Consider the following 11,932-nt stretch of genomic DNA (forward strand, 5'->3'; position numbering starts at 1 on the left):
CGCCATTCTCCTACCTCAGCCTCCCGAGCAGCTGGGGCTACAGGCGCCCGCCACCACACCTGGCTAATTTTTTGTATTTTTAGTAGAGGCGGGGTTTCACTGTGTTAGCCAGGATGATCTCGATCTCCTGACCTCGTGATCCGCCCACCTCGGCCTCCCAAAGTGCTGGGATTACAGGCGTGAGCCACCTCGCCCGGCCGAGATATTTTGATACAGGCATAGAGTGCATAATGATCACATCATGTAAAATGAGCTATCTACCCCTTCAAACATTTATCTTTTGTGTTACAGACAATCCAATTATAGTCTTTTAGTTATTTTTAAATGTACAATTAAATTATTATCAACTATAATCACCCGTTGTGCTATCAAATACTAGGTCTTATTCATTCTTTCTAATTATTTGTAACCATTAACCATCCCCCTCTCGTCCCCACCCTCCCACTACCCTTCCCAGCCTCTGGTAATCATCCTTCTACTCTCTATCTCTATTAGTTCAATTGTTTTGATTTTTAGATCCCACAAAAAAGTGAGCATATGTGATGTTTGTCCTTCTGTGCCCAGCTTATTTCACTTCACATAATGACATCCAGTTCCATCCATGTTGTGACAAATGACAGAATCTCATTTTTTTTTATGGCTGAATAGTAGTACCCCATTGTGTATATGTATCACATTTTCCTTATCCATTCATCTGTTGATGGGCTCTTAGGTTGTTTCCAAATCTTGACTATTGTGAACACTGTTGCAACAAACATGAGAGTGCAGATATCTCTTCGATATACTGACTTCCTTTCTTTTGGGTATATACCCTGCAGTAGGGTTGCTGAATCATTTGGTAGTTGTATTTTTAGTTTTTTGAGGAACTTCCAAACTGTTCTCCATAGTGGTTGTATTAATTTACATTTCCACCAACAGTGTATGGGGCTTCCCTTTTCTCCCTTGCCAGCATATGTTATTGCCTGTCTTTTGGATAAAAGCCATTTTAACTGGGGTAAGATGACATGTTATTGTAGTTTCGATTTGCATTTCTCTGATGTTCACTGATGTTCAGCACCTTTTTATATACCTGTTTAGCATTGTATGTCTTCTTTTGAGAACTGTCTGTTCAAATATTTTGCCAAATTTTTAATTAGATTATTAGATTTTTTTTCCTATATAGTTGTTTGAGTACCTTATATATTCTGGTTATTAATCCTTTGTCAAATAGGTAGTTTAACAATATTTTCCTCCTATTCTGTGGGTTGTCTCTTCACTTTGTTGATTGCCTTCTTTGCTGTGCAAGAACTTTTTAACTTGGTGTGACCCTATTTTTCCATTTTTGCTATGGTTGCCTGTACTTTTGAAGTCTTACTCAAGAAATCTTCGCCTAGACCAATATCCTGAAGTGTTTCCCCAGTATTTTCTTTAGTAGCTTCATCAGGTCTTTTTTTTTTTAAATTTTATTATTATTATACTTTAAGTTTCATCAGGTCTTATATTCAAAATTTTAAGCCACTTTGATTTGATTTTTGTGTATTGCAAGACATAGGGGTCTAGTTTCATTCTTCTGCATATGGATATCCAGTTTTCCCAGCACCATTTGAAGAGACTGTTCTTTCTCCAGTGCATGTTCTTGGCACGTTTGTCAAAAATGAGTTCACTGTAAATGCATAAATTTAGTTCAGGGTTCTCTATTTTGTTCCATTTGTCTATGTGTCTGTTTTTATGCCAGTACCATGCTATTTTGATTACTATAGCTCTGTAGTATACTTTGAAATCAGGTAATATGGTGCCTCCAGTTTTGCTCTTTTTGCTTAGGATAGGTTGTGGTTCCATACAAATTTTTGGATTGTTGTTTTCTATTTTTGTAAAGAATATCATTGGTATTTTGACAGATGTCGCATTGAATCTGAAGATTGCTGTGGGTGGTATGGACATTTTAACAATATTGATTCTTTCAATCCATGAACATGGAATATCTTTCCACTTTTTGGCATCTCTTCAATTTATTTTTTCAGTGTTTTATAGTTTTCATTGTAGAAATATTTCACTTCTTTGGTTAAGTCTGTTCCTGGGTATTTAATTTTATTTGTGGCTATTGTAAATGAGATTACTTTTTTGATTCGTTTTTCAGATTATTACTTTTTGGCACATAGAAATACTATTGATTTTTGCATGTTGATTTTTTTTTTTTTTCAGATGGAGTTTCACTCTTTTTGCCCAGGCTGGAGTGCAATGGCGTGATCTTGGCTCACTGCAACCTCTGCCTCCTGGGTTCAAGCGGTTCTCTTCCCTCAGCCTCCTGAGTAGCTGGGATTACAGGCGCATGCCACCACGTCCAGCTAGTTTTGTATTTTTAGTAGAGACAGGATTTCATCATATTGGTCAGGCTGGTCTTGAACTCCTGACCTCCAGTAATCCACCCGCCTTGGCTTCCCAAAGTGCTGGGATTATAGGCATGAGCCATCATGCCCAACCAATATGTTGATTTTTTAATCTTGCAACTTTACTGAACTTGTTTATCAGTTCTAATAATTTTTTGGTGGAGTCTTCAGGTTTTTCCAAATATAAACTCATATTATCTGCAAACAAGGCTAATTTGACTTCTTCCTTTCCAATTTGGATGCTCTTATTTCTTTGTCTTGTTTGATTGTTCTAGCTAGAACTTCTAGTACTATGTTGAATAACGGTGGTGAAAGTGGGCATTCTTGTCCTGTTCTAGATCTTAGAGGAAAGGTTTTTAGATTTTCCCCATTTAGCATGATACTAGGTGTGGGTCTGTCACATATGGCTTTTATTATGTTGAGATATGTTCCTTCTATACTCAGTTTTTTTTTTTAATCATGAAGTGATGTTAAATTTTATCAAATGCTTTTTCAGCATCAGTTTAAATGACCATATGGTTTTTGTTCTTCATTTTGTTTTGTTCTTCAACCATATCACATTGATTGATTTGCATATGTTGAATCATCCTTGCATCCCAGGCATAAATCTTGCTTGGCCATGATAAATCATCTTTTTAATGTATTCTTGAAGTCAGTTTGCTAGTATTTTGTTGAGAATTTTGGTATCAATATTCATTAGCAATATTGGCCTGTAGTTTTCCTTTTTGGATGTGTCTTTGGTTTGGTATCAGGATAATACTGGCCCCATAAAAGAGTTTGGAAGTATTCCCTCGCCCTCACCTCTTTAATTTTTTTGGAATAGTTTGAGTAGGATTTGAGTAGTTGGGGGCTAGGCTTTTCTTTGCTGTGAGACTTTTTATTATGGCTTCGATCTTGTTACTTATTAGTCTGTTCAGGTTTTGGATTTCTTCCTGGTTCAATCTTGGTATGTTGTATACGTCTAGGAATTTGTCATTTTTTTCTAGATTTTCCAATTTACTGTCATATAGTTGCTCATAGTAACCACTAGTGATCCTTTGAATTTCTGCAGTATCAGTTGTAATGTCTCCTTTTTTTTAACCACTGATTTTATTTATTTGGATCTTTTCTGTCTCTCACTTTTTAGCTTGTCTGGCCAAATATTTGTCAATGTTATCTTTTCAAAAAAATTTTCTTGTTTCATTGATCTTTTGTATTGTTTTCTTCATTTCAATTTCATTTATTTCTGCTCTGATTGTTATTATTTCTGCTCTGATTGTTATTATTTCTTTTCTCCTACTAATTTTGCGTTTGGTTTGCTTTTGCTTTTCTAGTTCTTTAAGATGCATCATTAGGTTGTTTATTTGAAGTTTTTCTTCTTGTTACATGCAGGCACTTATAAACTTCCTCCTTATTAGCGCTTTTGCTGTATCCCATAGGTTTTGGTATGTTGTGTTTCCATTATCATTTGTTTAAGAATTTTTTCATAATTTCTCCATTGACCCACTGGAGCATATTTAGGAGCATGTTTTTTAAATGTTCATGTATTTACATAGTTTCTAAAATTCCTCTTGTTACTGAGTAAGAGTTCTATTCCATTGTGGTCAGAGAAGACACTGGATATTATTTTAATTTTTCTGAATTTTTAAAAGACGTGTTTTGTGACATAATATATGGTCTATTCTTGATAATAATCTATGTTCTGAAGAAAAGAATGTGGTTCTGCAACCATTGGGTAAGATGGTCTATAAATATCTATTAGGTTTATTTGGTGTACAATGCAGAGTAAGTCTGATGTTTCTTTGTCATTTTCTGTCTGGAAGATCTGTCTAATGCTTAGAGTGGGGTGTTGAAGTCTCCAGCTGTTATTGTATTGGAGTCTATCTCTTCAGCTCTAATAATATTTGCTTTTTATATCTAGGTGCTCTGGTGTTGGGTTCATATATATTTACAATTGTATATCCTCTTGGTGAGTTGACTCCTTTATTGTTATATGATGACCTTCTTTGTCTCTTCTTTTAGTTTTTGTCTTAAAATCTATTTTGTCTGATATAAATGTAGCTACTCCTACTCTTTTTGGCTTTCATTTTCATTTTTTTATTTTCAGTTTGTGTCTTTACAGGTTAAGTGTGTTTCTTGTAGGCAACAGATCATTGAGTCTGGTTTTTCCCCCTCCATTCAGCCATTCTATGTCTTTTGATTGGAGAGTTTAGTCCATCTGCATTCAATGTTACTATTGGTAAATAAGCACTTACCCCTGCCATTTCGTTACTTGTTTTCTGGTTGTTGTGTGGTCTGGTCTTGTCTTGTCTTTTTTCTTTTCTTTTACTTTCTTTTCTTTTCTTTTCTTTTCTTTTCTTTTCTTTTCTTTTCTTTTTCCTTCCTTCCTTCCTTCCTTCCTTCCTTCCTTCCTTCCTTCCTTCCTTCCTTCCTTCCTTCCTTCCTTCCTTCCTTCCTTCCTTCCTTCCTTCCTTCCTTCCTTCCTTCTCTCTCTCTGTTTCTTTCCTGTCTTCCTTTGAGCAAAGGAGATTTTCTTTGTGATATGATTTTGTTTCTCAGTTTAAGTTTTTTGTGTATCTTTTCTATGTTTTTTGATTTGAGTTACCAAGAGGCTTGCAAATACTATCTTATAACCCAATATTTAAGCTGATAACAACTTAGCACTGTTTGCATAAGCAAACAAACAAGCAAAAAGAAAACTAATAAAGCCTCTATGCCTTAACTTTGTCCCCTGCTTTTTAACTTTTTGTTGTTTCTATTTATATTTTATTGTACTGTCTATGTCTTAAAAAGTTGTTGTAGTTATTATTTTTGATTGGTTCATCATTTCGTCTTTCCACTTAAGATGAGAGTAGGTTACACATTAGTGTTACAGTGTTATAATATTTTTTGTATTTTTTTTTTTTTGGTGAACTTAATATTACCAGTGAATTTTGTACTGTCAGATGATTTCATATTGCTTGTAAACATCCTTTTCCTTCTGATTAAGTACTCCCTTACCATTTCTTGTAGGACAGGTCTGGTGTTGATGAAATCCCTCAGCTTTAGTTTGTCTGGCAAAGTCTTTATTTCTCCTTCATGTTTGAAGGATGCTTTTTCCAGATATACCATTCTAGTGTAGAATATTTTTTTCTGCAGCACTTTAAATATGTCATGCCACTCTCTCCTGGTTTGTAAGGTTTCCACAGAAAAGTCTACTGCCAGGCATATTGGAACTCCATTGTATGTTATTTGTTTCTTTTCTCTTGCTGCTTTTAGAATCCTTTCTTTATCCTTGTTCTTTGGAAGTTTGATTATTAAATGCCTTGAGGCAGTCCTCTTTGGGTTAAATCTGCTTGGTGTTCTATAACTTTCTTGTACTTGGATACTGATATTTTTTCTAGGTTTGGGAAATTCTCTGTTACTGTCACTTTGAATAAACTTTCTACCCCTATCTCTTTCTCCACCTCCTCTTTAAGGCCAATAACTCTTAGATTTGCACTTTTGAAACTATTTTGAGATCATTTAGATGTGCTTCATAATTTTTTATTCTTTTTTCTTTGTCTCCTGTGACTGTGTATTCTTAAATAGCCTGTCTTGAGGCTCACCAATTCTTTCTTTTGCATGATCAATTCTGCTATTAAAAGACTCTGATGTATTCTTCAGAATGCCAATTGCATTTTTCAGCTCCAGAATTTCTTCTTGATTCTTTTAAATTATTTAAATTTCTTTGTTAAATTTATCTGATAGAATTCTGAATTCCTTGTCTGTGTTATCCTTAATGTCTTCAAGTTTCCTTGACACAACTATTTTGAATTATCTGCCTGAAAGATCACATATCTCTGTTTCTCCAGGATTGATCCCTTGTGCCTTATTTAGTTAATTTGTTGAGGTCATGTTTTTCTGGATGGTTTTGAGGCTGGTAGATGTTCTTTAGTATTTGGACATTGAAGAATTAGGTATTCTTTGTCTGGAATAATAATACCTAATTGAAGAATTAGGTATTCTTAGTCTTCATTGTCTGGGGTTGTTTGTACTTATCCTTCTTGAGAAGGCTTTCTAGATATTCAAAAGGACTTGCATGTTGTGATTTAAGCTGTATTTGCTTTAAGGGGTACCCCAAGCCCAGTAATGCTGTGGTTCTTGTAGACTCATAGAGGTACTGCCTTGATGGTCTTGAACAAGATCTGCAAGAATTCTCTAGATTGCCAGGTAGAGACCCTCGTTTTCTTCCCATACTTTCTCCCAAATGAATGGAGTCTTTTTCATCTCTTCTGAGCCCCCTGGAGCTGGGGATAAGGTGACAAAAGCACACCTGGGACCACCACTCTTAGGACTGTTTTGAGTCAGACCTGAAGCCAGCACAGAATTGGGTCTCACCCAAGGTCTGCTGTAACCACTCCTCGGCTATGGCCTGTGTTTGCTCAAGACCCTGGGGCTCTACCATCGGCAGGTGGCAGAGCCTGCCAGGCCTATGTCCTGCCCTTCAGGGTGTCAAGATCCCCCAGGCCCTGTGCATGTCCAGAGGTGCCACCTGAGAGTCAGAGACTAGAGTCAAAAACCTTGGAACTCTACCTGATGTTCTATTGCATAGCAGCTGAGCTGGCACTCAAACTACAAGATGCATCCCTTCCCACTCTTTCCATCTTTTTCCAAAGGCAGAGGAGCCTCAACCTGTGGCCATGGCCAACAAAGGCTCATAGAAAGTACAGCCAAACTACCACTGATGTTCCCGTACCTGGGCTCTTCAGTCAGCTTGTGGTGAATGTTGCCTGGCCTGGGACTCAGTGTTCAGGACAGGGGGCTCCCCTCTGGCCCAGGGCAAGTCCAGAAATGCTGACCAAGAGCCAAGCCCTGGAACTGACAATCCTAAAGGGCCACTTGGTGCTCTATCCCCTAGTGGCTGAGCTGGTACCTAAGGTGAAAGACAAAGTCTCTTTTGCTTTTCCTTCCACTTTTCTCAAGAGGAGGGCATCTTACCCTTGTAGCCACCACAGCTGGGAATATTCTGAGTCTAACTTGAAGCCAGCAAGTTTCAGAGTCTCATCCAAGGCCCTTGACATGGTACCTGGGTATCACTGCTGATTATTCAGGGCCCAAGGGCTCTTCAGTTAGTAGATGATAAATTCTGCCAGAATTGGGTCTTTCCCTTCAAGGCAGCAGGTTCTGTTGTGGCCCAGGGTGTGTCTAGAAATGTCATCTGGGAGCTAGGGCCTAGTAAGGGGACCTCGTGACTCTGATTGGTACCCTATCTTGCTGTGGCTCAGCTGGTATCCAAGGTGCAAGACAAAGCCCTCCCCGTTCTTCCCTCTCCTCTCCTCAAATGAAGGAATGGGGTCTCTTTGGAGCTGTGAGCTGCATAGCCTGGGGCTAGGGGAGGGGTGAGGCCAGCACTCAGCCACCTTGGCTGGTGTCTCAGTAGGTCACATGCCCCACCTGTCCATTGTCTCTGGGTCCAATTCAGCAGAAGGACTTGCCTAGGGGTTGCAGTCCTTGTGGCCTAGACTGCCTTTAAAATTTATTTTGAGCCCCAGAGCACTGTAGCCCTCAGTGGCAAGGCTTGCAGGAACTCAAGTTTGGACCACTGTGATTGGTGAGTCCCCTCTGCCTTGGGCTAATTTAAATGCTGCCTCTGTGGACAGGTGTCAGCTGAGTTTGGTTGTGTTTTCTTTTATACCAGGGCAGCACTGAGTTCACAAGCATCACTTCTGTTTGTGTTTTCCATTTAGTAAAATATCATTACTTACATATATAAATATCAATTAAATCAGGCACAGACTGAACTAGAACTAAAAGATTGATTGTTTTTGGTAGGGCCTCAGGGATCACCTTGTTCAACTACTGAGTGTAGTCTTACCATAATCAGGGTAACTCCTCTCTTTCTATCTCAAGGTAGGCTTGCCTGGGGCAGGCATAAAGAGGTATTTTTCCTTCTGGAAAACTGACCCCTGAGCTCAAGTCCCTTGAGTATTTCTGTTGGAGGAAAGGACCAGGAATGAATCAAATGGGAACACAGCTATTTGTCTCCACATTTACTTAAATAGCTTCAAGGAAACAATGAGTCAAGGTCTTAGGTGGGGGTTTCTTGTAGATGGCCTTCCTTCAGAAGCAGAGCTAAGTTTCTTGTGAGAAGATGACCTGAATCTTTTTTATTCTATGCTGATATGGGTTTAGGTACTTGGTTGGTGAGTTTGGAGGGAGAGTTGGTTCTTGGAACCTTCTCACTCACTCCTCTTCTCTGTGGTCTTCCTTTTGGGGAATCTACACATACAAAGAACAAGGACCATATATGATATGATTATATTTTTTCTTTCAATTAACCCTTCTCTGTAACCTTTTCATAAGAGTATTTTCAAGTAGGGGAAGGGGAGAATACATTGCCTTTAGTATGGCATATTTTTTCAGGTGTAATAGATAGGATAGATCTAATATCCTATTTTCAGTTCCAAAAGAGAGTAAGCAGTGAATGGTCTTGTAACAGTATAACCTACAATGCATATAAGCAATTTTTTTTTTTTTTTTTGAGACCGAGTCTCACTCTTTTGCCCAGGCTGGAGTGCAGTGGCATGATCTCAGCTCACTGCAAGCTCGGCCTCCCGGGTTCATGCCATTCTCCTGCCTCAGCCTCCCGAGTAGCTGGGACTACAGGCGCCCGTCACCACGCCTGGTTAATTTTTTATATTTTTAGTAGAGATGAGGTTTCACCGTGTTAGCCAGGTTGGTCTGGATCTCCTGACCTCATGATCCGCCCGCCTCGGCCTCCCAAAGTGCTGGGATTACAAGCGTGAGCCACCACACCCGGCCTGCATATAAGAAAATTTTAAGTCCTTGTTTTCAAAACACTCAGGACTCTTGGAGACAGCATTAAGAAGCTTTTTCTTGGTACAAGATAATTACTAATAGTAAGTTATTAGAAAACTATGTTTTATGAATATAACAAAGATATATTTATAAAACCCCAAATTCCACGTTAATAAAGTATGAATTCATGAGGTTTTACTCTACTCAATATTATCCATTAAACTTCATTTTATACCCAATTATGAGTTAAGTTTAAATTCTTTTGAAACTTGAAATCTATCACTGAAGTTTTCACATGAGAAACTTAAATTCTGGGAGGAAATTACGATTTGTCTGCATATAATTTCTAATTTGTATTGTGCTATTTCAGTGTAAGGATAATGACATGAAATACAAATTGTCCTTTAATAGACAGATGAAGGTAATTATAGTGATTATAATAGATACTGGCAAATATTGCAATAAATGGACTAATTTAGTTCACATTACAGAAACTTAAAACTAAAGCATTAAATTATGTGTGCAATATTTATTAAAAATCACACAGCACAAATTCCTTTGAATTGGTAATTTTATAGAAACCACCTCTCATCTCTAGCAACCCAAATTCATGGTACTTGTTCACAAATCAATACCTTCTAAAAGTTAGAGCCCAGCAGTATACTCTTCTTTGCACTTTTTTCTGTTCACCTGCTTCCCTCCCTCTCACTTTCTTTCACCCTTCTGTCCTCCCTCCCTCTCTTTCTCCCTTCCCTTTTCTTTCCATGACACCTGTAAGAGTTTGTCTCTTTCTCCATGGGTATTTACACCTGAGGAGTTATATGTCCAAGCCCTTTGTCTTGACAGCGGTAGAGGCATGAAGAAATGGCCACATGATCAGCGGGTGGAGATTGAGAAGGAAGAAAATCTTGACATCCTTAAAACATTATGGTCCACAATTCTTTTCATGCTACTCTGCTTCCTGGAGATGTAAGGCATTGGATAGTATCAATGGATAAAAAGACAATATCAGAGCTGAAATCATCCTTTCTAGTTTGATGATGACTTTTTACTTGCAGGATTTCCTTCCTACTGGATCTTTCTGGGAAGTTCTCATTTGCGAGGTTGATTTAGTTGGCCCTGGATTCACCTGGAGAGCTTGGCCTGCTTGGCTTTTGTGTCTCTTCCTATTCCCTTCTCAGAATTGATGCTACTTTTCAGCAACCCTTGCAAATGCCTTTTCTAAAAATGTTCTCAGCAAAACAAGAATCCTAATAATTATTCCTTCTGAAGCAGATGGCCTAGTGCCACCTGCTCCCCCTCTCTTCTTCTTTTCCAAAATAAATTTTCCTCTTGACCAAACTCGCTTGATTTTGCACTGGCATTTTATAGCATTGTACAAATTATGCAAGACTTAAATCACACCTAATTTCCATCTCTGCCAGCAGGGATTGCTACCCAGAATGGAAATGGGAGAGACCCAAAAGAAACCAGAGGAGAATCAGCCATTTGAAAGGAGAATCAAGTAATTGCAGTTGACCATTTTCTGTTAGGAAAGTCTAGGAACTCAGGCTATCAGTTCCTAACCCACCCACAGCCTAGTGAGTAATTTATAAAGCCTTCCTCTGACTGGGTTGTTGCAGTAATAATACTATGCACCTCTATCTGACAGAAACAGCTCTCTAGTTTTTTGAAAGGATTCATAGAAATTGAGAATGGTTATGCCTATGGAGGAGGCTTGGGCAAGGAAGGCCACAGCAAAGATTTTGCAAAGCCACCCTTTCAATGGAGGGAGTTGATTATTTGATTGCAGAGACTGTCCTAATGATCTGGGTTTTTGTATTCCTTTATTTAAGCAATTTCCAACCTGTTTTTATTCCCCAATAATTCTGAGCCAGATTTTTCCTCCTTTACTTTAATTTGCAGAAAGCTCAAGAGATGTAAAATAATTTTAAATATTGATTTTAGTCAAATATAATTTGATGTTAAGTCTTGTAGAGCAAATTTTAAATAATCTGAAATATAACCTGTGCATCCCCAGTTCTAACAATCCAAAGCCCACATTTAAGTGTTGGTGAGTACATTCATAAATTTCTCAAAATTCCTGGCGTGCCAATGGCACCCTTGTTGTTTCCATGCTGACGTAAATGTCATTTAAATGGGATTTAGGGGCTGTTTAAAAATTAAATGCACCTACTTCATATACCATTTAGTAATACTATATTCAGATCCTGTGTCTTCACCTATGTTGTCTCCTCTCTCTGGATTGTTTTTTTCCTTCACCTTTAGAAGCTTTTTCTAATTCACCATCAAACCCCCTCCCCACAACTTATAGTAAACTTTTCCCATACCTGGGCTACTCATGTTTCTTTAACATTGTTGCACTTCAGTTTACTTGGCCTGTCCACACAAGACGGTGAGTTCTTTGCTTGCTTTGTTAGCACATACACTAAAATTGGAATGCTGCAGAGAAGATTACCATGGCCTCTGTGCAAGGATGCCACACAAATTTGTGAAGCATTCCATATTTTTTAAAAAGAAAGGGAGTCCAATGGAAGAGAATAGAGAACTCTAAAATATGACAACACACCTACAACCATTTGATCTTTGACAAATCTGACAAAAACAAGCGACGAAGAAAGGATTCCCTACTTAACAAATGGTGCTGGGAGAACTGGGGAGCCATATGCAGAAAATTGAAACTGGACCCCTTCCTTACACCATACACAAAAATCAACTCAAGTTGGATTAAAGACTTAAATGTAAAATCCAAGACTATAAAAACCCTAGAAGAAAATCTAGGCAATACCATAAGGAACATAGGCACA

The 11,932-nt window shown here is 38.1% G+C and overlaps 1 non-coding gene across 1 annotated transcript; it reads left to right on the plus strand.

The window, feature by feature from the left end:
* The first annotated feature begins 11,533 nt into the window (after positions 1-11,533).
* Positions 11,534-11,636, plus strand: LOC129009083 (U6 spliceosomal RNA). Its single transcript, XR_008492628.1, has one exon. It is a non-coding gene; the product is annotated as a U6 spliceosomal RNA (small nuclear RNA).
* Positions 11,637-11,932: the final 296 nt, after the last annotated feature.

Source organism: Pongo pygmaeus, chromosome 9 (assembly GCF_028885625.2).
Source record: "Pongo pygmaeus isolate AG05252 chromosome 9, NHGRI_mPonPyg2-v2.0_pri, whole genome shotgun sequence".
Taxonomy (NCBI): domain Eukaryota; kingdom Metazoa; phylum Chordata; class Mammalia; order Primates; family Hominidae; genus Pongo; species Pongo pygmaeus.